The sequence below is a fragment of the Caretta caretta genome, chromosome 12 (assembly GCF_965140235.1).
Source record: "Caretta caretta isolate rCarCar2 chromosome 12, rCarCar1.hap1, whole genome shotgun sequence".
Taxonomy (NCBI): Eukaryota; Metazoa; Chordata; order Testudines; family Cheloniidae; genus Caretta; species Caretta caretta.
The window spans coordinates 6,741,294-6,767,292 of record NC_134217.1 but is presented as its reverse complement, the minus strand read 5'-3'; the positions used below and the strand labels follow the sequence as shown (position 1 = coordinate 6,767,292).

Here is a 25,999-nt window from a genome sequence, read left to right as displayed (position 1 = left end):
GGAGCCTGCATGAGATTCTTCCGCGCCTCACAATGTTCCCCGTGATTGGCTCCGCGCCGCTTGGTTCAGCCCCCTTCCGTCGGGTCGCGCACCGTCACCAAGGAACTACTTTCCCCTGCAGCCGGAACTACTACTCCTCCGCCTCGCGGAGGGGCCGTGTGTTGTCGGCGTGCGCGTGTTGCTATGGTAACCGCCGCACGCCGGGGTGCCCCGCCCCTCAGGCAGAGCGGGGGAGGGGGCGGAACCCTAGAGTCTCGGGACCTCAGGCGCTGTCTAGTCCCACCCCCTGCCCAGAGCAGGCCCAATCCCCAATTCAGTCATCCCAGCCCGGGCTTTGTCAAGCCGGGCCTTAAAAACCTCTCAGGAAGGAGAGGTTTCAGAGTAGCAGCCCTGTTAGTCTGTATTCGCAAAAAGAAAAGGAGGATTTGGGGCACCTTAGAGACTAACCGATTTATTTGAGCCTGAGCTTTCGTGAGCTGAGTAGCTCACGAAAGCTTAGGCTCAAATAAATCGGTTAGTCTCTAAGGTGCCCCAAGTCCTCCTTTTTAAGGAAGGAGATTCCACCACCTCCCTGGATAACCCATTCCAGCGCTTCGCCACCCTCCTCGTGAAAAAGCTTTTCCTAATATCCAACCTAAACCTCCCGCACTGCAACTGGAGACCATGGCTCCTCGTTCTGTCGTCTGCCACCACTGAGAGCAGTCTAGAGCCACCCTCTTCGGAACCCCCCCTTCAGGTGGTTGAAAGCTGCTATCAAATCCCCCCTCATTCTTCTCTTCCGCAGACTAAACAATCCCAGCTCCCTCAGCCTCTCCTCATAACTCATGTGTTTCAGCACCTTAATCAGTTTTGTTGCCCTTCGCTGGACTCCCTCCAATTTCTCCAAATCCTTCTTGTAGTGTGGGGCCCAAAACTGGACACAGTACTCCAGATGAGGCCTCACCAATGCCGAATGGAGGGGAACGATCACATCCTTCGATCTGCTGGCAATGCCCCCACTTATACAGCCCAAAATAACATTGGCCTTCTTGGCAACAAGGGCACATTGCTGACCCATATCCAGCTTCTCGACCACTGTCACCCCTAGGTCTTTTTCTGCAGAACAGCTGCCGAGCCATTCGGTCCCTAGTCTGTAGCGGTGCATGGGATTCTTCCATCCTAAGTGCAGGACTCTGCACTCATCCTTGTTGAACCTCATCAGATTTCTTTTGGCCCAATCCACCATTTTGCCTAGGTCACTCTGAACCCTATCCCTACCCCCCAGTGTATCTACCTCTCCCCCCCATCTTAGTGTCATCTGCAAACTTGCTGAGGGTGCAATCCATTGTCAGGGTTCCCTCCCCACTCTGAACTCTAGGGTACAGATGTGGGGACCCACATGAAAGACCCCCTAAGCTTATTTTTACCAGCTTAGGTTAAAAGCTTTCCCAAGGCACAAATTCTGCCTTGTCCTTGAACAGTATGCTGCCACCACCAAGTGATTTAGACAAAGAACAGGAAAAGGACCACTTGGAGTCCTATTTCCCCAAAATATTCCCCCAAACCCTTATACCCCCTTTCCTGGGGAGGCTTGAGAATAAACAAAATGAGCACAGACCAGCCTTGGATTTTTAAGATCCAAAAAACCCAGTCAGATTCTTAAAAAACAGAGCTTTATTAGAAGAACAAAAAAGATAAGAGAACAACTCTGTAAGAGCAGAATGGAAGAAGATAATCTTACAGGCAGTCAGATTCAAAACATAGAGAATTCCTCTAGGCAAAACCTTAAATTACAAAAAGACACAAAACCAGGAATACATATTTCCTCCAGCACAGCAAATTTCACAAGCCAAAACAAAGAAAACCTAATGCATTGTCTAGCTAGATTACTTACTAACTTTACAGGAGTTGGAGGGCTTGTATCCTTGATCTGTTCCCGGCAAAGGTATCACACAGACAGATAAAAGCCTTTCCCCCCTCTCCAGATTTGAAAGTATCTTGTCCCCTCATTGGTCATTCTGGGTCAGGTGCCAGCCTGGTTACCTGAACTTCTTAACCCTTTACAGGTAAAAGGACTTTGCCTCTGGCCAGGAGGGATTTTATAGCACTGTATACAGAAAGGTGGTTACCCTTCCCTTTATAGTTATGACACCATCCCATCATCCAGATCATTAATGAAGATGTTGAACAAAACTGGCCCCAGGACTGACGCTTGGGGCACTCACTTGATTCCGGCTGCCAAGTAGACATGGATCCATTAGTCACTACCCGTTGAGCCCGACAATCTAGCCAGCTTTCTCTCCACCTTATAGTCCATTCATCCAGCCCATACTTCTTTAACTTGCTGGCAAGAATACTGTGGGAGACAGTGTCAAAAACTTTGCTAAAGTCAAGCTATATCACGTCCACTGCTTTCCCCATATCCACAGAGCCAGTTATCTCATCATAGAAGGAGGAGCGGGAGAGACTGGGGGAGGCAGAGGAGGGGTGGAAGATGGAGGGGGAGGCTGGGGGGAGGCAGAGGAAGGGGAGGGAAGATGGAAGGGAGGAGGAGCAAAGGAGGGGTGGGGAGATGGATGGGAGGGGGAGGCAGGGGGAGATAAAGGCAGGGAAGGCTTAGGGAGATGGAGGGAAGTGGGAGATGGAGGCTCAGGAGGGGCAGGCAGATGGACGGGAGGAGGTGGCTGAGGGGAGGCAGAGGAGGGGTGAGGAGATGGAAGGGAGGGGGATACTGGGGGGGGTGAGGAAATGGAAGGGAGGTAGAGGAGCTCGTTCTGGTCTCCCTATTGCAATTCCCTCCCGGTGCTGGGGGATCAAAATCGCTGGGCTGGAGCCTTGTGCTGCATTTTGGGCTGTTGAGACCCTGGGAGGGTTACGTTTTTCCCCTGCTTGTTTTAGCCTTTGCAGCCCCTGGCAGGACAAGCCTTGCTTTTCTGCTTTTGCTGGGGGTCTCAGGGGAGGACTCAGAGCTGTGAGTGGGAACGCTCTCCACCCTTAAAGAAGGCGAGCGGGCTGCTGAATTTTTGACAAAAGAGCTTTTCTCCCAACTCTTTATACAGGTGTTCGAGTTTAAATTAGTTTGTAACAAAACCAACAAAAAGTCTTCATAAGACTCTCGTTCTCCCATCCCTAAATCGGGTCTCATGTGCTTGCCCTTCTTCTCCTACCCTACTAGCGCTTTGGTCATCTCGAGCAGGGGTTCTCAACCTTTGTCTTTCTGAGCTCGCCCCCCTGCACCCACGCTATAAAAACTCCACGGCCCACCTATGCCCCAACAGCTGTTTTTCTGCATATAAAAGCCAGGGCTGGCATTAGGGGGGTGGCAAGCAGGGCGACTGCCTGGGGCCCCACGCTGCAGGGGGCCCAGTAAAGCTAAGTTGCTCAGGCTTCGGTTCTGCCCTGGGCCCCAGTAAGTCTAATGCCAGCCCTGCCAGTGGGCCCCCTGAAACCTGCTCTGCTTGAGAACCACTGATCTAGAGAGTGAATTGCTAAGGTAACAGAACAAGCAGAACCAAAAAACTCCCAAACCCCACTGAGTTTTCTTTGAAAACAAAACACCCTTCATCATCACAAAGAGGCAAAAAAGAGGCTCCCCACCTCTTTTTTTTTTCCTTTGAAGTGTTGTAGGTAAGCACCAAGATTTTTTCATTTTATTTTTTTATTTAAAAAAATTCAGCTAGTGGACTGGAATAAAACATGAATAGTCATATACACAGGCCCTGATCCCACACACATTTCTGCACATGCTTAACTATATTACATAAGAATGGCCATACTGGATCAGACCAAAGGTCCATCAAGCCCAGGATCCTGTCTTTTGATAGTGGCTAATGCCAGGTGCTCCAGAGGGAATGAACAGAACAGGTAATCATCCAGTGATCCATCCCATCACCCATTCCCAGCTTCTGGCAAACAGAGGCTAGGGACACCGTCTCTGTCCATCCTGGCTAATGGCCATTGATGGACCTGTCCTCCATGAACTTATCTAGTTCTTTTTTGAACCCTGTTACAGTCTTGGCCTTCACAACATCCTCTGGCAAGGAGTTCCACAGGTTGGCTGTGTGTTGTGTGAAAAAATACTTCCTTTTGTTTGTTTTAAACCTGCTGCCAGTTAATTTAATTTGGTGACCCCTAGTTCTTATGTTATGAGAAGGAGTAAATAACACTTCCTTATTTACTTCTTCCACACCAGTCATGATTTTATAGACCTCAATCATATCCCCCCTTAGTCGTCTCTTTTCCAAGCTGAAAAGTCCCAGTTATATTAATCTCTCCTCACAGGGTAGCTGTTCCATACCCCTAATCATTTTTGTTGCTCTTTTCTGGACCTTTTCCAATTCCAATACATCTTTTTTGAGATGGGGCGACCACATCTGCATGCAGTATTCAAGATTTGGCCGTACCATGGATTTATAGAGAGGCAATAGGATATTTTCTGTCTTATTATCTGTCCCTTTCTTAATGATTCCCAACATTCTGTTCACTTTTTTGACTGCCACTGCACATTGAGTGGATGTTTTCAGAGAACTATCCACAATGACTCAAGATCTCTTTCTTGAGTGGGAACAGCTAATTCAGACCCCATCATTTTATATGTACAGTTGGGATTATGTTTTCCAAAGTGCATTACTTTGCATTTATCAACATTGAATTTCATCTGCCATTTTGTTGCCCAGTCACCTAGTTTTGAGAGAACCTTTCGTAGCTCTTCACAGTCTGCCTGGGACTTAACTATCTTGAGCAATTTTGTATCATCTGCAAATTTTGCCACTTCACTGTTTACCCCTTTTTCCAGATCATTTATGAATATATTGAATAGGACTGGGCCCAGTACAGACCCCTGGGGAACACTACTATTTACCTCTCTTCATTCTGAAAACTGACCATTTATTCCTACCCTTTGTTTCCTATATTTTTACCAGTTAAAAGAGGACCAGTTAAAAGAGGACCTTTTTTTAAAAGTTAAAAGAGGACCTTCCCTCTGATCCCATAACAGCTTACTTAGCTTAAGTCCCCTTTAGTGAAGGACCTTGTCAAAGGCTTTCTGAAAATCTAAGTACACTATATCCACTGGATCCCCCTTGTCCACACTGACTCCCTCAAAGATTCACTCTCATAGTTCCATTGACTTCAGTGGGGCGGCACACAATGCATAAAATACTCCTGGGGGAATTCTACACCACGGTGCAAGGCAGAATTTGTGCAGACTTCATGTTCTCCACAGAATTTTATTTTTTCCTGCAGAATTTGTGACTCTGATAGCGAGGCAAAGAGAAGCAATGAGAGGGTCACACTCCCCTCCTAGCTCGCCTCCCAAGCAGTGGTCACATCGGGAGCAGCTAGGGGAGACATAAATCATCACCGCGGGAGGGTTGGTCATGCATGCAAGACTCTGTCCCTCTCACTCGCTATTATGGTGCATCCAGTGCAAAGGGGCAGGCCCCTGGGATGTTTATGGGGCAGGCATGGGGCAGGCCCAGCCCTTGTGAGCCTTGCCACCGAGTCCATGTATTGTAGGGTGTGGGAGGAGGGCTGCAGGATGATCCCTCACCTCTGTGCAGCCAGTTGCCTGCACTCCTCACTGGGAGACAGCCATGGGCGGCAGGTATAATAGGCCAGGGGAGGCTCTCCCCCCCCCGGCGCTGCCGTGGCTGCTGGACCCCTGGTTGCGGGCTTTGGCCATGACATTTTTGCTTTATTATGCCCCATGCAGGTTCTGGGGCGGCTGAGGAGGCACATACCATTGCATGGGGCATATCAAAAAGGGTCTTCTGACAGGCGCTTTTCCCCTGGGAGGGTTGGGTCTGGGGAGGGGAGGCGCGGCTGCGGCTGGCCTGGGGCTCCTCCGTGTGCAGGCTCGGCGCTTCGGCCATCCCGGGGCTCCTCTAGGCTAGGGATCTAAATAGCGAGTAAAAGAAGTAACCATTTAACCTATTGAAATTCAATTGGGTAAACGGTTAATGGGGAACTAGGGGAGCGGTGGCGCTGCAGCCCCCCTCGTTTTATGTGAGGCTCCCCCCCATCCCCGCATGCCTGGGATCCCTGCACTCCCCCCCTCCACATGTGCCTAGGATCCTGGCTGCCGGCCCCGCACCTGGGGATCTGCTGCTGTCAGTGCCTGGCATCCGGAGGTGGCAGCGGAGCCCCGTGCGTGGGGCCAACAGTCAGGACCCCCAGTGCAAGCAGGGCTGCAGCTGGACCCTGGGGGCGTCGGGGTGCTCAGTGGAGTTTAATCGTTAACTGGAACCAATAAGCATCAAGCTTATCGGTTAACCCAGGGATCGGCAACCTTTGAGAAGTGGTGTGCCAAGTCTTCATTAATTTAAGGTTTCGTGTGCCAGTAATACATTTTATATTTACAGGGGCACCCTGACCGAACACCCAGACTGGCAGCAGGCTGAACGGGGCCAGCGGCCGGGACCCCAGCTGGCACGGGCCGGCAACCGGAACCCCAGACCGGCAGCGCGCTGAGCCTGGGGTTCCGTCCGCCAGCCGGGATCCCGGCCGCTGGCCCCGCTCATCCCGCTGCCGGTCTGGGGTTCCGTCCGTCACCTCTGCCCGCTGGGATCCCGGCCAATGGCACCGCTCAGCCCGCTGCCGGTCTGGGGTTCCGTCCGCCAGCCTCTGCCAGCCGGGATCCCAGCCAATGGCACCGCTCAGCCCACTGCCGGTCTGGGCTTCCGTCCGCCAGCCTCTGCCCACCGGGATCCTGGCTGACAGCACCGCTCATCCTGCTGCTGGTTTGGGGTTCCATCCGCCAGCCTCTGCCAGCTGGGGTCCCGGCCGCTGGCCCCGCTCAGCCCGCTGCCGGTCTGGGCTTCCGTCCGCCAGCCTCTGCCAGCCGGGATTCCGGCCGCTGGCCCCGCTCAGCCTGCTGCCGGTCTGCGGTTCCGTCCGCCAGCCTCTGCTAGCCGGGATCCTGGCTGACAGCACCGCTCAGCCCGCTGCCGGTCTGGGGTTCCGTCCGCCAGCCTCTGCCAGCCGGGGTCCCGGCCGCTGGCCCCGCTCAGCCCGCTGCCGGTCTGGGGTTCCGTCCGCCAGCCTCTGCCAGCCGGGATCCCGGCCGCTGGCCCCGCTCAGCCCGCTGCCGGTCTGCGGTTCCATCCGCCAGCCTCTGCCAGCCGGGATCCCAGCCGACAGCCCTGCTCAGCCCGCTGCCGGTCTGGGGTTCCGTCCGCCAGCCTCTGCCAGCCGGGATCCCGGCCGCTGGCCCCGCTCAGCCCGCTGCCGGTCTGCGGTTCCATCCGCCAGCCTCTGCCAGCCGGGATCCCGGCCGCTGGCCCCGCTCAGCCCGCTGCCGGTCTGGGGTTCCGTCCGTCACCTCTGCCCGCCGGGATCCCAGCCAACGGCACCGCTCAGCCCGCTGCCGGTCTGGGCTTCCGTCCGTCACCTCTGCCAGCCGGGATCCCGGCCAATGGCACCGCTCAGCCCGCTGCCGGTCTGGGCTTCCGTCCGCCAGCCTCTGCCAGCCGGGGTCCTGGCCGCTGGCCCCGCTCAGCCCGCTGCCGGTCTGGGCTTCCGTCCGCCAGCCTCTGCCAGCCGGGATCCCGGCCGCTGGCCCCGCTCATCCCGCTGCCGGTCTGGGCTTCCGTCCGCCAGCCTCTGCCAGCCGGGATCCCGGCCGCTGGCCCCGCTCAGCCCGCTGCTGGTCTGGGGTTCCGTCCGTCACCTCTGCCAGCCGGGATCCCGGCCAATGGCACCGCTCAGCCCGCTGCCGGTCTGGGCTTCCGTCCGCCAGCCTCTGCCAGCCGGGGTCCTGGCCGCTGGCCCCGCTCAGCCCGCTGCCGGTCTGGGCTTCCGTCCGCCAGCCTCTGCCAGCCGGGATCCCGGCCGCTGGCCCCGCTCATCCCGCTGCCGGTCTGGGCTTCCGTCCGCCAGCCTCTGCCAGCCGGGATCCCGGCCGCTGGCCCCGCTCAGCCCGCTGCTGGTCTGGGGTTCCGTCCGTCACCTCTGCCAGCCGGGATCCCGGCCAATGGCACCGCTCAGCCCGCTGCCGGTCTGGGCTTCCGTCCGCCAGCCTCTGCCAGCCGGGGTCCCGGCCGCTGGCCCCGCTCAGCCCGCTGCCGGTCTGGGCTTCCGTCCGCCAGCCGGGATCCCGGCCGCTGGCCCCGCTCAGCCCGCTGCCGGTCTGGGCTTCCGTCCGCCAGCCGGGATCCCGGCCGCTGGCCCCGCTCAGCCCGCTGCCGGTCTGGGCTTCCGTCCGCCAGCCTCTGCCAGCCGGGATCCCGGCCGCTGGCCCCGCTCAGCCCGCTGCCGATCTGGGGTTCCGTCCGCCAGCCTCTGCCCACCGGGATCCCGGCCGCTGGCCCCGCTCATCCCGCTGCCGGTCTGGGGTTCCGTCCGCCAGCCTCTGCCAGCCGGGATCCCGGCCGCTGGCACCGCTCAGCCCACTGCCGGTCTGGGGTTCCGTCCGCCAGCCTCTGCCAGCCGGGATCCCGGCCGCTGGCCCCGCTCATCCCGCTGCCGGTCTGGGGTTCCGTCCGCCAGCCTCTGCCAGCCGGGATCCCGGCCGCTGGCCCCGCTCATCCCGCTGCCGGTCTGGGGTTCCGTCCGCCAGCCTCTGCCAGCCGGGATCCCGGCCGACAGCCCTGCTCAGCCCACTGCCGGCCCAGGGTTCCGTCCATCCAGGCCGGCAGCGGGCTAAGCGGGGCTGGCGGCCAGGATCCTGGCTGGCAGCAGAGTGCCACTAAAAATCAGCACGCATGCCACAGGTTGCTGACCCCTGGGTTAACCGGTTAAACTTTTACATCCCTACTCTGGGTGGGGGGTTCGGGGCTTTGGCCAGCCCGGGGCTCCTGTGGCCAGGGAGGGGCACGCTCTGTGCTTCTCTGGGCAAGGGGGCTTGTGGCTGCGGCCCCAGGGTGGGGGAGGAGGAGGTCTTGGGGCTCCGGGCAAGGTGAGGGCGCGGGCAGAAGGGGCGGAACCGGGGGCTAGCCTTCCCAAAGGGGGGCTCCACCCGCCGCCCATGGAGACAGCCCGAGTGCATGCCCCTTGCCTCCATTGCTGGGCATGCCCTGCAGAGGCATGGGGCTGACACAAGCAGCTGTGGGGAAGCCGTGGGGAGCCTTGACCAGGCCCTGCCCTTTCCCTTAGTCTCCGTGAGCAGCTGACTGGCCGGCATGGCATCAGGCTGGGATCCTGTGGGGAGCCTGGCCTGCCCCGGCAGGGCAATGAAGTGAAGGAGCTTGTCTGAGCCAAATCGGCTAGAGCCTGAACCAGCGTGAAACAGAGCCGCGTGGGGGCCTACCTTGCTGAGCCTTGGCAGCCGTGCTGGAAACACCATTCCAATTGCTTCTAACCTAGGGCACCTGGGTCTCAGCCAGGCCGTTCCTTTCAAACCGTGGTTGAAAGGAAGGGGAGAAACTTCTTTGCCAACCGATACTGCCCCCCCTCCAACTCTGGGTCTCAACTTTTCCTAGTGTGCTTTTGAATTCAGTAACTTCATTTATTAGAGGAAAGAAGCAGGAGGCATGAAACATGTAAAACTAATCAGAGGGGAAAGTGTCCAGGTCTGCTATGCTGATGTTCAATGGTCTTAAATATATCTGTTGGTTCAATTGGTTTATAGGTAGATGGAAAAATGGCTAGCAACAATGAGCGGTTTTGAGGTTCCAGAGTACCCAGTTTTGCTCAACTGCTAAAAAAGAACTTACCTGCTGAACCCCCTTTACGTTTATTAAGTTGATTTGCTTCTAGGAGTGGCCTTTCAACACTAATACAAACAGCTTTGTAAAACTGTAATGAAAATTAACCTGCCTACACATGCCATCATTCCTAAGGAAAAACATTTTCCTTACCCTTTTTTTTTAAAAGAAGATTTTGAGGGCAAATAAAGTGTTAGAACTATTAACTTTAATTAACTTTGATGTTTTTCCTATTTACTTTGGAAATGTCAGTAAGACATGCTGTTTGATCTTTTCTTACTTATACTCCTGGGGGAATTCTATAAGGAATCGATTTGTCAAAAACATTTCCTGAATCTTTTTTGTTGTCTCTATTGTTACAGACATACTTGCTAACAGGGATTTTGAAATAAGCTACCAAAATAATTGGAAGTGGCATGATTATATGGGGTTATTTTGACAAAATATGCAGAATTTTAAAATATTACATGCAGACTTTTTAATTTTTTGGCACAGAATTCCCCCAGGAGTAATGCGGGTGCATTAGTCTTGCAGGATCATGGCCTTAGAATGAAAGCTCTTTGGGGCAGGGATTGTCTCTCCTTTATGCATGTGTAAAGCACCTAGTATAATGGGATCCTGGCTGGAGTCATTAAGTGCTACACCAATAGAAAAATTAATACATTGGTGATGTATTGTTACATGAGTAATTAGTTGCCTCCCAGGAGCTGAGGCTGCTGTTCTGGGATAGATCACCTGGGGCAGGGGTTTTATTTGTTAAAGTTTTTGTGAAGTGGCTCCAAAATAAACTTAGAAGAGGAAAATACACACAGCCCTCCCCAAGAACCTAGATTCAGGGTTCCCCAGGCTTCCCATTCTCTCTTCCCGTTTATGAGCAATGAATACATTTCCTTTCCCTATCTGTTCTGCTCTTTGGCAACTGTGTGTTGCTGTGGATCTCTGAAGCACTGAGGTCCATAATTTTCAGGAGTAAAAAAGATTTATGTGAAAATTCATGCTTGATAAATACCAAGCCAGAGAAAGACCTTAAAAAGAAAATCAGATTTGATGTTTTCCCCCAGTGAGGGGGCACACTCACCTCTCGAGAGCGTCCTTCTGTCGGGTGTGTGCAAACCTGCACTCTCTTTCTCTGCTCACAGTGCCTGTGAGTACTGTCCAGACTTGTCAAGAGGGTCTTCAGTGGCCCATCACATGAAGGAATCCCATCTGGGGTAAAAGGTCCAACAGGGCCTATCACAGTGCCCTTGTCAGTATCTGCAGCCCTGTCTCTGGGCTCAGTTCTCAGCCTCTTCTGGGCTAGCTTGAAGTCTGTGTCTGCCCTGGTATAAAGCTGTAGCCCCAGGGCTTTCTCCTTGGAGACTCTTTAAGTCCTGCCCTTCACCTGGGCCTCTAAACAAGCATTATCCCCTTCTTGGAGCTGCCACCGTCCAGGCCCGCCCACTCCGGGTCCCAACCCAGGGACCCTACAAATAGCAGCCACGTGCTGCTTCCTGTCATAGTTGCTGCAGCTGTTGTTCCCTGGGCCGCTTTCCACATAGCGCCTTCTACTTCACCCTTATCTCAGGGCTGAAGTTCTTCCACACAGCATGCCAGTGTCACCAGAACCCATCTTCCGGCTCACCCTTGAACTCCAGCAGAGAGCACCTTCCTTGCTCCTGTGGTCCCTGCCAGGAACTGACTAGCGCAGGCCGCCTTGCAGCGGCTTTTATTGGAGCCTGCTGAGGTCTGATTGGCCGCTTCCCTGCAGCCTTTCTAGGCAGGCCTGAGGGACCCACCTTTACAGTTGCTTTACTAGGGTGGGGTGTGATAGGACCAGGGGGCCTCACAGGGCTCAGGACAGCTCATCACAGTCCCCATAGACACTAGCCACAGAACCCGGGGCTAAGGAATGAATCACCAAGTGCTTGTCACTGGAATGGATAAAAGACAAATGCCTGCTGATGTAGAAGACAGTGTAAAGCAGCAGTTCTCACCCAGGAGTGTGGGGCCACAAGCAGGTTTCAGGGGATCCGCCAAGCAGAGCCAATGTTTGACTCGCTGGGGCCCAGGCCAGAGAGCCGAAGGGCCGCCGTGCAGGGCTGAAGCCCGGGGCCCTGAGCCCTGCCACCTGGGACTGAAGCCGAAGCCTGTGCAACTTTGCTTTGCGGGGCCCCCTGTGGCGTGGTGCCCCAGGCAATTGCCCTGCTTGCTACCCCCCTAATGCCGGCCCTGGCTTCTATATGCAGAAAAACAGCTGTTGTGGCAGTGGTGGGCTGTGGAGTTTTTATAGCATGTTGGGGGGGGGTGCTTCATGGGGGGGGGAACCCACGCTTTAGGGAGGCTAGCCTGCCAGCCCTACCCCTGCTGCCCAAGGCCCCACCCCCGCATGCCAGAGCCCCAAAGTCCCCGAACGCACACACACCCCCACCCCCCCGAGCCCCGGTGTGCCTGCCCCAGCCACATCGGGTCAAGCCGCTGCCACCGGCCCCCAAACCTCCCCCTCCCCCCCCCGAAGCACCAGCCCAAGCCACCAATCTTCCCAAGTGCTGGGCCCCACACAGCGCCAGGCCAGCCCCAGTGCCAGGCCAAGCCACCGGCCTCCCAAAGCACCATCTCCTCCCGCCCCCCCACCGGCCCCAGCACCCAGCTGAGCCTCCTCAGCCCGCCAGCCCCTGGCTCTCCGCATCCCTCCTCACCTCCCCCCCCATCCCAAGGAGGAGGAATTGGGGGGGCAGCAGGGACCTCTGGGGGAGGGGGGGCGCTGTGTGGAGTGGAGGAGGTAGTGGGGGTTTCAGGGAAGGACTGGGTGTCTGGGAGCAGCGCCAGGCAAGGCTAAGCCTTCCCTGGCCTATTATACCCGCCACACATGGCAGCGGGGGGCTCAGAAAGCTAAAGGTTGAGAACCCCTGGGAGATGGTTGCAGTGCAATGACTCCTAAGTGGCTCTGGGTGGCGTGTAAACCTCTTTTTAAGTCTCAGACCATTGCAAGCTGCACTGAGTCACAGCTGGACATTAGAATGACAAAGGGACACAGGGATAACCAGACTGTTGAAATGGCAGCCTGACCATATACTTGCTGCAGCAGAAATGAACCCCTAAATGTACCGTTTAATCCCGGCTCAGACGGAGTCTACCCACCTCTGGCAAGCTGCTGAGCGTGTTAACACGCCCCACTCTGCAGTCTGTACTGCCAACAAAGTATTATTGAACTGAACTGAGCTGCAAGAAAGTCAAGCCATTTTGGGGAGAGTGTGATCTCCTTTCCCGTCTCATGTTCACTCATCCAAGTTTAATATTAAACCAAGGCTGTTCCAGCCCACATACCCGTGGCCAGTACATTGGAGCTAATGAAATGACTGATCTTATACCTAATGAACACTTACTGCATGGACACATTTTTAAAATGTCCCACTTTTCCTTTTGCAGCCACTGGCAGGTTTCTGCAGGAGGCTTTTTTTTGGTTTGTTGGTTTATAGCTACAGTAGCTCATAATTTTTGATTCCTCAGAAAGCTGCAGCTTCTTGTGTTCTCACTAGGTACCTGCTTTCATTTTCTTCTTGCTGGATCAGCTGGAGGTAGCCTCTGACTGAGCAGCAGTAACATCAAGTTTAGACCCCGGAGGGCAGCGTCTCTCATTATTCAGTTCCACAAAGAGGTATTTAAGGGTCGGTTCCTAGACCTCCTTGGGCAGAGGGAACAGGAACACGGGCACCTTTGTTGATGAATAGCAACGACCCCCCTTCTTCTGAAAACCCAGCATGCATTTCCTCCCTCAGCTAGGCAATCTCTCTGCTCCAGGTTCCATGCCAGACTGGAGCTTTGAAGTTCTCCCAACCACTGATCCAGCACTAAGCCTTAATGCTGGAGGCTCCTGCCCGTTTGGATAAGACTTTTTCAAATATCTCTAAAACGACTGATTCAAAAACTAAACCAAACCCAGAATCTCCCACACACAGAGAACAATTTGCAAAAAGCATCTCACTGCAGCCTAGCAGTTAGTTCTTACTGGCGCATATCTAGTGAATTTAGACAACCATTATTTCGCTGACATTTAGAAAATGTACTAGCTCACTATGGGCTTGATCCTGCACCCACTGACATCAATGGTAAAGTTCCCCTTGGCAGGCACCATGGAGCATATTACAAGGGAAGTGTTCCTACAGGTTTAAATGCATTTAGGGGCATGGCTGGGGCTGGGGGTGGGGAAGTAGCACCAATCCTCAGAAGAGCTAATGTGGTACTATGAGAAGGTCAACTACAGTCCCGGGGTGACGTGTGCTCAGCTCCGCAAGTGATGGGCGGCAAGTTACATAAAAGGACTGGATAATCTACCACCACCATCTTGCCATACAGCCACAAGCAACGCCCCACCACAAAGAGGCCATTAGAGTAAATCTCAATAATCCCTTTGCATTTGTTTAGCCTTCAAAGCCCTTTGCAAATATGAATGGACTGAGCCTTGAGACACCCTTCCAGTGGACGAGGGAGTATCATTCCCAATTTACAGGTGGGAACTATGGTTCAAAGAGGTCAGTAGCAGGTTCAGACCCCTGACTCACATGGAGTAGTACCTTACTCTGTGTGTCATCTCAACTCATTCAGGGGACTACTCAAGAAGCAGGGAACTACTACTACTGTCCCTTGGTGACTTGCCCAAGGCCATTCACTGAATCAGTAGCAGAGCTGGTAACAAAACCCAGGAGTCTTGACCCCTCCTGTTTTAACTTCTACATAATCCTGACTCCCTAGAAAACAGACAAGTGGTTACCTTATTTTTCTCTCTCTCTATTGTGGGTTTTGCAGGATGGTAGCATTTTTCTTCATGTAACTCAAACAGCCCCCTGAACCAATCTGACTAAGCTGCCTATTGGTCTTGCTGAAACCAAGATGGTGGCTTCTGCCCATTCCAAGCGCGGTCGTTGGCAGTGCTCCTGAATCTGGACTCTAACAAAGACCCAGATCTTCCAAGGTAGTTAGGGACCTAAATGCCTTTGTGGGTCTGGGCCCAAACTCTTCACGCATAAACACATGATGCATGTGAAGGTCTTTGTGTTAACGCATCTGCAGTCATGCTGCCTGGGGATGATTTATTTCCTGTAAGTCTCCATGGGAGAGGAACTCTGTCCGCATCTGTTTTCATACTCAGAAATGTTCCTTATCTGTGTACTATCAAAACCAGTGTAGAGAAGTAAACAACCCTGATTCTTCACACTGCTTGGACAGTGACAGCAGAGTGATCACTTTCACTTTGCTTCTGAAATCATTTTCACTTTCAGTTTCCAATGCAACATCCCAGGGCTGCTGGATTTGCATTTCCACCACCACAGCTTGGGGAACATTTAAAATATTCCCATGAAACACATCGTCATGCACACATTCCTGTTAGATCCTGAATAAATCCCTTCTCACACGCACCTCAATTTTATGTTATGGAAACATCTCATGTCCCAATGCCCTAGACAGACCCAGGAGTAGAGTGGATAGAACTTCAGAATCTCTGTTTTGTGGGCAATGTCGACATTTCACAATTTGTTTTTGTTCAGAATCGGAATTCCTGCCAAATGGAAATTCTGAAAAAAAAAATTCACTGACATTTTCTCCCACTGGCACTCCGGTCCAAATCAACACAATTTCACAAAAACGGCAATTTCTGACAGAAGACTCGATTGACAAAAATTTCCCAAGTCGTTTTACAAGGGAGTAATTTTAAGCATGTGTGCAGCCCCACCGACTTCAATGGCTCTATTCCTGTGGAAAAGGTAAGCATGGGAGGCTTTGCAGGACGGAGGTCTAAATTTTGGACCCCAAGTCAATTGATAGTGTTCCTGTAATTCACAAATCTTTTATTTTTAATGATGCAGCATGGATGATTAAATGCGGGGCGGGGACTCACAGAGAAATGTTTATTGAAAAGGATTAGTTATGGGGTAACTGCTGTGCTAAGTACATATTTTGGCTTGGCAGCAGCAAATACCTGACTGCCACTTTCGCTAGGGAAATAGCTGATCTGTTTTCAATACACTGGGTTATAAACAATTTGCCCAATTTCACTTTATTTTTAAAATCAAAACTCTTTTTGAATCCCTCCAGAGAAGAGAGCTCTTTAAAGCGTGAGCATGCTCTGAAAGGTGACTATGGAAAAATGGCACTTTCTTACTCAGATGTGAGGGAGTCATGCCTGCTAACTTCGGCCCCAATCATGCAAACACTCACATGAGTAACCTTACTCACACCAGTAGTCCCGTTCCAATCAATAGGCCTACTCACACCAGCAGAAGTGATTGCAGGATTGGGGCCTAAAATACATTTTTTGCTGCTTTTTATACCTTTTAACCCTCCAGAGCAACAGAGCTAAGACAGCATGAGCTGGATTCAAGTCCTCAATGTGCATTAGCAACAGAACTGTTTACTAAGTTCCAATCAGTTACATCTGAAGGCAATGGGACCACACAGGCGTCACTGAGGACATATTTAGCCTGCCAACCCTTTATGACTGGTGATGATGCATCAGAAAGATCACAGCTTGACTCTCAAAGCCCAGGCTGAGTTTGAGCAGCTGGCAGAAGACGCTTCCCCCCATCTCATTACTTATAATTATGCAGATTTGCTCAGGAATCCCTGAAAAAATGCGAAACATGGAGCCCCAAAATGCCATTTTTACAATCATTTTTCTGAATAGAACCATATTTGCCGTTATTAGAGTTGGCCTTAAACAGACATGCATCTATTTCACATCTTTTTTAACTGAAATCCAGCAAGATCCCTTTGTTGGCAGTTTCAGCTTGGAGTGGCATTTTTAAGCAAAAAAACCTGAAGCCCCCAAAATAATGAAGACAAGTGTCTTTATCAACATCCAAAGACCAACTAGATACGAGGGCAAGATCTAAATGAATTAAGGCCTTGATCCTGCAACAACTTACACATGCTTAACTTCATACACCTGAGCAGTTCCATTGCCTTCAATGACAATTCCCGGGGCCTGATCCAAAACCCATTGAAGTCAATGGGAGTATGTCCATTAATTTCAATTGCCTTTAGATCGAGCCCGCAGTCCTTAAAGTTAAGCACATACATAAATCTTTGCAGGAGCAGGGCCCTAAGTGGTTATTTCTTCCCCAGTCACAGTCTCTTACTGTCACGCCTCTCACAGACAGAACACGCGCCCACCCTCCCCCACAAGCAACTAAGAACACACCAAAAGTAATAACACATTATTTAAAAATTAGAACTATATTTAGTCAATTGGTTAGAGTACAAACACTTTATACAACACAATTAAATAAATGACTCCATAAATCCAGTCTGTTAACACATGAGATTAGGGCAAATATACAGCTGCCGTTCTGAACAGCCCAGCTCCTCATGCATCCACTGTGCAGATGCTATCCAGGCACACATCTTACTGCTAGCTGGTTTGCAGGAGCAATATACATGGAAACATTTTGTGGTTTCAAACCATTTGTCCTAGTTTCTCAGTAAATTCTAAAGAAAAATCAAGGCAATTTCAACTTTTATCCAAGGCATCTCCATTCTCTTTCCTCCTCCCAAGAGACGTGTAATGCAGGAAACGATGCTAAAAACAGGCATAAAAAACACAGTCACCTAACGGAATGCTAATATGTGTTAATATCGAAGGCTGGAATTCGTAAAGAAGCCTAAGGTAGGAAGATAGATCTCCAACACTCGTGGAATTTCAAGGGGATTTAGGCACCTCACTCCTTTCAGCGCCTTTGAAAATCCCAGCCCAGTGCTGCGCTGGAGAGAAAACTGTTTTAACCTGTGTCCCAGTCTTGCTCCCAGTGACTTCATTGGAGCAGGACCAAGCCCCTCATCTCCAGCTGTACAAACCTGGCCCCTGATCCTGCAGGCTGACCTGGACCCTGTGTCTGTGTGGAGCCCGACTGAAGTCAGTGGGGAGCCCAGATAGGCACAGGAGTCTGCCCAGTGGGCAGGATCAGGACCTTGCAGCACTCCCTGGAAAGGCACCTTAACCTAACTGATTCTGTGACCCCTGCAAATGGCAAATGTTTCCGAGTCCGTCTGATCACCAGAGAAGCTGTTGGTATATTACACTCTCCCTTTAATTTCCAGTGTGTGTGGGCACTGGGTTTTGGCAACTGCGCACTAGTACTCTGCTTTTCTCGTATTAAATATGCTAGGAAGAGGCCTCCAGAATTCTGTGGCTCTGAGACAGTAAATGAAGGTCCAGCTCCAAAAATAAAATCATCCTCCAAAGAATTTGGGTTTTTTTCCTACAGAACACCCTGGAGATTAGATTACTTTCAAGGTGATGAGACCTTCAGGAACCCTCTAAAATACTGGCACAAGACATGGTCAAATCTAGGTGCCCCTCTGAAAACCAACAGCGCTGGACATGTTTACGGAAGGGAATTATAAAGATAATAAATCCTTCCTCTCAATAATTATTCATCTAATCATACACATGCTTCACAGTAACTTGCAAATGTCACGTGAGTGAGGGCATGATCCAAAGCCCATTGAAATCAATGGGAGTCTTTCCATTGACTTTGGTGGGCTGGGGATCAAGCCCTGGCTGTGGAGGTCTACAGGAAGCAATCGTAAGAGAGCTTTTTCAGAATAACCGGGAGTCCTCTTTTCCCCATAAAGAGATGTTACATGCCCATTGTTCAAGGACTAGCAACCCCAATTAGACAAAACACAGCCGAGGGCATTATCTTGACCAACCCTTATACCATCTTTGAAGAGCAAGGAAACAATCTGTATTTAACTATAGGCCAGACAAGCTCAACATCTTGATGTCAAAAGGGAGCCAGAAGATTTTTCATCAACATCTTCCGTTTGCTATTTAATCCTACTCAATCGTGTGTTTTGCTATAGCTCCTCACATGGCTCTTGGCTCACAACCGGGCTTGACGCACGTTTTTACTTCCTGCCCACCTTTTGGGGCGGTACGGACAGGAGGCAATATCTTTAATCTTTGTCCTGGGCAACGGAAAAGCTTTATCTACTCACACAGAACCTCTATTCCCTCAACAGGGAATAGAATATACCCAAGATTAAAGTAACTGGAGAACAAACCTTTGTCTAGAAGAGGTATTGGAATCTATGCTGATATAAATGCAGGGATGGTGAAGACAGCAAGATACTTGTTTGCTTGAGCTAAAAATCACTGTGCAACTCACACAGAGCAGAAATGCCACATGTGGTTTTGAGAGTGGTCATCGTCGCTCAATGAAGAGTGGATAGCACAAACCACCATTATTCCTAATGGGGTTATCTGCACAAGCCAACCAAAGCAAGACCCAAGCTTCTCAGCCACTGAGTCTACAAAAGACTTAGCAGAAAGGAAGAGACAGAAACAAGCCTGTGTCTAGGCAGCTTCTTGTTCCCTTTGTTCTCCAGATTGAACTCCAGTTAGGATGGAAACAGAAGGTGTTAAGCCTTCTGCTCATGTCCCATCTGAAGTTACAATTACGCGAGGGACGAACAGTTATTTGCCCAGCAAATCACCAGGACATAATAACTGGTTACCGGTGAAAAAGTAAAAGCAAGAACAGATTTACTCTGAAATCCTGTTTTCATGCCACCATCCTTTGGAATAATGAAGGGGAAAATAACTGCAGGTGGATGAGACTCCATAATATACCAGACCATAATGAGATCATGGATTTAAGGGGCCAAAGCAGCAGAGCAAATCTTTGCCTAGAGGATGACGGTACCAGAATCCCACAGCACATTTCTCAGGGGACTTTTTAACAGAGTGTGGCTCAGACTTTGAGGTCTGATGCTTTTAAGCCAATAGAACAGCTAATGTGATAGATGCAGCAGACTTTCATAGTTCGACATTTTAGTGATTTCAACTTGAAAATTAGATTTCTCATTAAAAAAAAGTAAGTTTACATGGTGACAGGAATTATTTTGGAAAACATGAACATTCCCCCCTCCCTGAACATAGTTCATACACTGGGAACTTTCAGAGCTTGTTGGAATTGTATCCTGGTGGCAAGAGATGACAAACTAGCAAGTCACCATTTAAATAATATAGAGCGTTGACTAATTATGAGGTCTTTGGTTTTGCCAGTTTAACGGCATGGGAATGCTTGTGAGAACTTTTCCTGGGTGAAGCCGACCACTACAAAATGCTGCGGTGGTCAACAGGATTTTGAGTTCGACACTTTATGTTAACTTTGGGGAAGGAAACTAAGAAAAGGGAAAACATCGTGGGCCAGATTTTGACTGTCATCTAGGCTGAGTATCATCTGAACTCCATGACTGGTTCCACTGACTTCAGTGAAGTAGGATACTATTCACCAGGAGAAGAGAGATCAGAAGTTAGGCCCAGATCTACAAAGGTATGTAGGCACCTAACTCCCATTGATTTCAATGGGAGTTAGGAGCCTAAATACCTATGAGGAGCTGAGCACTAGTCCTTAATTTATTTCCCCCATCATAGATAAGACAACAGAGGAGGAAGGATACTGCTGAGTCCCAGGCTTGTAAGGACACTGGACACATACTGGATATAAGTCAGAACCTCAGCCTACGCCTTTCATAATGTCAAGGCAAAACTCTGGCTCAGTTTTAACCCCTTTTGCACTTTGTAAAGCAGAATGACTTCAAAAATAGAACAAGCTTCTAAGATCTCAGAGGCACTGGCAGCTCTTTGAAGATAAAGTAGAACCACATGACCACACAGGAGAGGGAATGGATAAGGGCCCATCCAACGAGCAGGCCAAGAAAAGAACTTTGAAGGAAAGGAACGTCTACAACATGAAGGCAGGAGCAGTTGTCGAACAGACGGCTCCTTATGGATGGGAAAGTTGGACACAGGGGAAGACGAAGGATGGAGGCTCTGGAACGGTCACACTTGCTGAATCCTGACTAACGCAGACACCCACTAAGCGGAGACTGGGACAAAGCAGAGGAGGTGTGTCTGTTGCTGGACAAGAGCTCAAGAAGTTAAAGGGGCACTGTCAAGTAGCCCATGATCCAAAATTTGACCTATCTTAAAAATCAGTACCAGCCAGAAGGAAGTTCTCTCTTTCCTCTTAAATCCACTTTGTTGCTGAATTTTTTTTAGGCTACTTCCTAGTTTCACCAAACCCCAGCAAAAAGATAGATCATCCATCACGCTGCTCCTGCAGCAGCCTATCAGGACAGGTTTAGCCCTGTGTGGACACTGACAAGGCCAGGAGGTGGGGAGGATGGAAGTCACGTTTGCCTGTGCAGGATTCGAAAAGACGAGCAAGGTGGGGAGGAAAAGGCTCAGAATTCTGAGAAATGGAAGACACCGATCGGTAGGCAAAGACCAGTTTATTTCAGGAGCTTCTCTGTGGGTGTTTCAAATAAGAAAATTAAAGAAAAGAAAATTAAAACGAAAAAAGTAGTCAACGGTGCCCTTTAAAGACAGGCGACTGATGGTGTATCAAGCAGGGGGTAGGGCGCACATGGTGGAAAGAATGAGCAGAGGGAGAAAGGTGAGTGATGAGATGGAGGCTGGGATGCAGTAGGAAGCCCCTGTCCTATGCAAATTTGCATGTTGTAACTGAAAACAGACCTAGACCTCTTTCTATGAAGCTTCCGTAGCACCCTGTATGGATGGTACATCAAGTTCCTTTCCCTGGTGAAACTGTTTCTCAGGGCCAGGCCATTTTAACAAGGTGATGTTAAGCATAAAGGGAGGCCGAGGCTGGATTTGAACATGATGGGAGTCAGGTTACCGGAGCTACCAGGCTGTCCCATCTACACGACAGAGACTACAATGCTGGGGTACCCAGTTACAACACAGCAGGGAGTCACGTTTATGCTGTGCTTGTGCAGATGGGACCATGTTCTAACAGGTGTGACTGACGCAGGCTACTGCCTGATCTGGCAAACGCTTTAGTTCTAGGTACACAGGCAAGTCTGAAGCATATTTTAACTGTGTGGAGGGAACTAGCATATTGCAGGTGGGCCTCCAACACAGTGACAGTAGTGTCTGTTAGTCCTTAAATGAGGTCTCTCTTTTCCTCACCCCCATCAGGTGAGCCACCTGGAGGCTAAGAGGCAACAAATGCCCCTTGCTTATTTCAATTCCTTCCTGTAAAGTTCTTTGCTGGATCACAGGGCATCAGATGCCCATTTGCCCTCCCTCTTGAATGAGCTCACTGTGCTCTTACCACATCGATGCATTTCATACTCTAGCCTGGAAACTGGGGTTCATGATGGCTTTCAGCTCTGAGTTCATGCTTTATGGCCTACACACAGTCCTGGGCTGATATGAACTACAGCTAAACCCTAACAGAGCACCAAAGAGTGACCGTTTTCCTTGTGACCCCCAGAAGGTAGCTGCTCTTCCTGGAACAAAAGGCCAAGATGCTTCAGGGATGGGCCCAGGGTTAATACCTAGAGATAGAGCGATTGCCTCTGGGGAAGACTTACTGAAGACATCCCCAGGGACCCGTCCTCATCAGCTCCAAGGCCCTGAAAAACCAAGCAGGGCTGGCATGTATTCTTGGGAACATGCTCACAACTAGGAGGCTGGTAAGTAGGGAGTGGCAAAGGCCACAACACGTTAAAGGCATAGAGTCCATTTTAACATTCCACCTGCATATTTTTTCCCCTTAAGCAAATCCCTCAGTTGCCCACACAGTGCCCACCACTGCCCTAGATACACAGACCCACACATGGAAACAGATAATAAATACAGAGTTTATATACACACGCACACATACATAGCACCACTTCTATAAGGCGTCGAAGATACTAAATGTACATTACAGGGAGGTGCTTGTTATAAAGAGGTATTTATAATGAGCTTCCAAAGAGCCAGGAGACAAAACATACAGCAGATAGCCTTATATCAGAGGTAGCCTTACAACAGACAGCTTCAGTACCAAGGCGCTGGATAAAAACTATGCAAGGGGAGCTGGAGGCAGAGAGGAGGGCCAGAGAAAAGGAATGACAAAAGTAGAATTGGAGTCCTGCTGGAACTTTAAAAAGAAGCTTCAAGCATCCGGGTTTGTTAATTTCAAGCTCGAGCTCACTGGCTCGGAAACGCTGCCCGCCCAGTGCAGAGACACAGCTGGGATAAACACTTGACGACTGCGCAGGTGACGAGGTGGCTGCCGCGACAGGGATGGGCCCACCCGTCCGACAGAGATCTCTCCCTGAACCGAGGCGTCAGGAAACGCAAATGGCACCATTACCGCTAGCAGGAAGGAGATTTGATATGAGCAGGGGTTAGAGGGACGGAAGGAGCGGGGAGAAAACCCTGGTTCAGCCCACTAGCTGGTTCGATTCACTACCCAGATGGAGGTGCAGCTCAAGGCAGTGGCCGAGGAGGAAGTCAGAAGCACTCCAGGGAGCAGTCACGAAAGAGGAAGCATTGTGAGCGCTGCTGGTTCTGCCCGGGTGGAGGGGGGGGGCAAGGGGGGGCTCAGTGGTCCCCACAGAGAACTGTGAGGGTAGGGAGTCCACTGTGTTTAGGATTCACGAGAATAAGCCTCTTCCCTGCTCAGGAGGGCTGGGGCAGAGGACTGAAGTCACCCACTGTGTGTGTCCATATCAGGGGTGTTAGCCCCCCCTGTCTGCACTAACTCCTTATCCTTTTCTAAATCCAGCTGAGATCTCCAGGCAGCCAGACTTTGAACTACAGTTGCAAAGGCCTCCCTTGATTAGGGCATCTCTTGAGAGACCCCACCCTGTATCACTTCCTTCTCAGCTGGGGCAGGGAAGGAGAAAGTGATTGCGCCTTTCCTGGCTCTGCCATTCATTCAGAGGCAGGGGGAGGGAAATGGGATACTAGCTAAAAGTGGCAGCCAGTCTCACCCTCTGCTGTGGTGCAGACACCACTTGGGGGATCAAGCGTCTAGTGTTTATCCAGGCCTCCGAAAGAGCTTGACATTGAGGGAAAGATGCTAGGCCCAGTGTGGAGTTTTCCTATCAATTTACGAGCTCCTGTCCCCCGTTAGCCCGGCTGCTTAAGCCCGTCCAGTAGTTGGAGGCAGGGGGTTCTAGCCCACCACTACACGTCAAGTGATTTTGTACAGCAGATTCACTCTCTTCCCCCCCCAACAGAAAACAAGCGAATGGCAGGAGACAGCACCAGGAAGGGCTCCGACCAGCCCCAGCATCCTCCACTGCGGGGGGGGGGGCACGCCCCATGGCTCCTTCCATACTGAATACTCTCCATACAATTCTTTTAAAACTTTTATTCAATAATATAGAATTCCTTTAATTATAATATAGAACTGTCCATCATGCCATATTTCCCCCTGCTGCCCCCTCCCTGCTGCGTCAAGTCTGGAGCCAGCTAGTTAATACGTTACGCTGGGGTTCAGGGGGGCAAAGGTCAGCATGGGGGGGAAGCAACATTAGCCAACAACCGGTTTGCATACCCTTCACATTTTCCATGCTTTCTGGGTCAGGAAGAGGTCAACAGGAAGTCAAAGGTGGAGGAACCTTTTACATTCAGAAGTAAGGTTTGTGTTTATAAACTGGTGGGTGCCATGGAGCCGGTGCGGTCTCTGGTCTCGTCACCTGCCACCGCAACGCCGTCCGGCCGCCAGCTCTGTACACACGCTGATAAGACGTTTGATTTGGTTCTTGTTCTGCTTATGGAAAATTGGGAGGAACAGCATCGGACCTAGGGAGAGATGGGAGGAGGGAAGTGAGCATCAGGCGCGAGCTGCAGTTGATGCCAATGCGTTGCCAGAACTTTTTCCTTCTTCAGCACCTAGTAGGCTGAGCACAGAGCCGAGGAGACAGAAGCACGTTCTAATCTTTCCCCCACAACGTACTCCCTACACAGGCATGGGCATGTCACAGAACCTATGTCTCTCAGTTTCCCTATCTGTAAAGTAGGATAATACTGCCCTAATTCCCAAGGATGGTGCAAGGCTTACGCGGTGCTTTGAAGATGTCAGCATTGTAGAAGTGCTAAATTATGATCGTGTGGAATGGCAAGTGAATCAAAATCTGTTTTTTCTACCTTGCCTCCCATACATATGGTTAGCAATGCCCCCCTTAGATAACATTTTTATTGGGGGCCAATAGGAGTCTCTCTGTGCCCCCAACACATTATCTCACCCCCACTCAGATGCCTTCATCACACCAAGCTTCCCTATGCACTACTTCGAACGTCCTCCCAGGCCCTGCTGATCTTGAGAGCAAAGCATCAAGCTCAGATTCTGAACTCCAGCCCTTCACATGGTGCTGTAGCACTGGGCCGGGTTGGTAGGCGGGGAATTTTCACTGTACCTTTGTGAGCTCACCCACCTCACTGCCATACCTGTGACAGATTCATGAGCAAACAAGAAGGGGTGTGGTCAGGGATCTCCCTTGCCCTTTCTTTCTGAAGACAAAGCGGTTTTCATCATCATAAGGAGAAGGAGATGTGAAATATTTACGAAACGGGGGAAGTGGCATTCCCGGCTCTGGGCACCTAAAACACTGACAGGCTCACAGAGAGACAGGGATCAAGCTGGAGCTGTGCGCACACACGTAATACTCACTGTACAGTACAGCAGCAAGGAATGGTAGGTCGCAAGGGTATTTCCATAATAACCATTTCAATCAGCTCTCTCATTTCCTTTTGGGCTGAAGCTTCTCACATTTGGTCTCAACGCCAGCTTTGAGGTGGTGGGACTGGGCTGAATTTGCAGGCTGACTGGGGCAAGTCACTTAACCGTTCTATACCCCACGGCTCCCCCTCTTTAAGATGGGAAACACGATATCTCTTCCTAACTTACTTTGGGTTTGGAAAGCATTGCTGAGATCTTCAGAGAAAAGGGCCAGCCAGAGGACAAGGTGTGTAGTGCATGTTGGTATGGCTGGGTCAGGGAAGAATGCGTGGAGGTCTCCACACCTGTCAATGGGAGGTCTGACGTTGGGTCCTATGAGCCTGGTCCTCTCCCCCAGAGCCTTCCACCCCTTTTCCCTCTGCAGATTAAAAAAGGACTGCGGGTGAAGATTCTACATCCACACCCCATTAGTTACCAATGTAAAAGCCAGGAGTTGAGCAATGCAGATGGTCCCCACTGCTACAAGAAATGTAAACCCCTGCGTTTCCCAAACGTGCACATCGACATTCACTTAGCATTGGTTTAACAGGGTGGAATTTAATGCTAAATACAAAAAACTGGAGTTTATGCAACACTGAGGCTAAGAAGCCAACCAATCAGAAAAGTCAGGAAATTCCCAGTGTTAAGGTCCTACCCCAACACTAACATGACCTCATTGCCATCTATTGTTTTACGGTTATAGATCAGAGGTTCCCAACCTGTTTTTGCTGAGACCCCCTTTCAGAGATACCTGTCTCATGCGTGCCCCACTCTTTCTAAGCAAGGGGAGAGAGGATGCCTGGTACCCAAGGGGGCACTCACCACGTGGCTGTTGAGGAAGCCACTTGCTGCATGCATGGTCCAGCAGTCTTA

At 51.0% G+C, this 25,999-nt stretch overlaps 1 protein-coding gene across 3 annotated transcripts in view; it reads right to left on the bottom strand.

Annotated features, from left to right (window-relative positions):
* Positions 1-16,813: 16,813 nt before the first annotated feature.
* CSNK2A2 (casein kinase 2 alpha 2) overlaps positions 16,814-25,999 on the bottom strand; it is a 41,630-nt gene continuing 32,444 nt past the window's right edge. Inside the window, exons 12-13 of one of the 3 annotated variants that reach the window (XR_007359292.2) lie at positions 23,963-24,210; positions 16,814-17,175 (exon numbers count right to left, since the gene is read on the bottom strand). The gene's annotated coding sequence lies outside the window, so the exon portion shown is untranslated. Of the gene's footprint in view, positions 17,176-22,255; positions 24,211-25,999 lie in introns of those variants that run through there. The other 2 variants (XM_048870794.2, XM_048870798.2) reach the window with 2 other exon arrangements.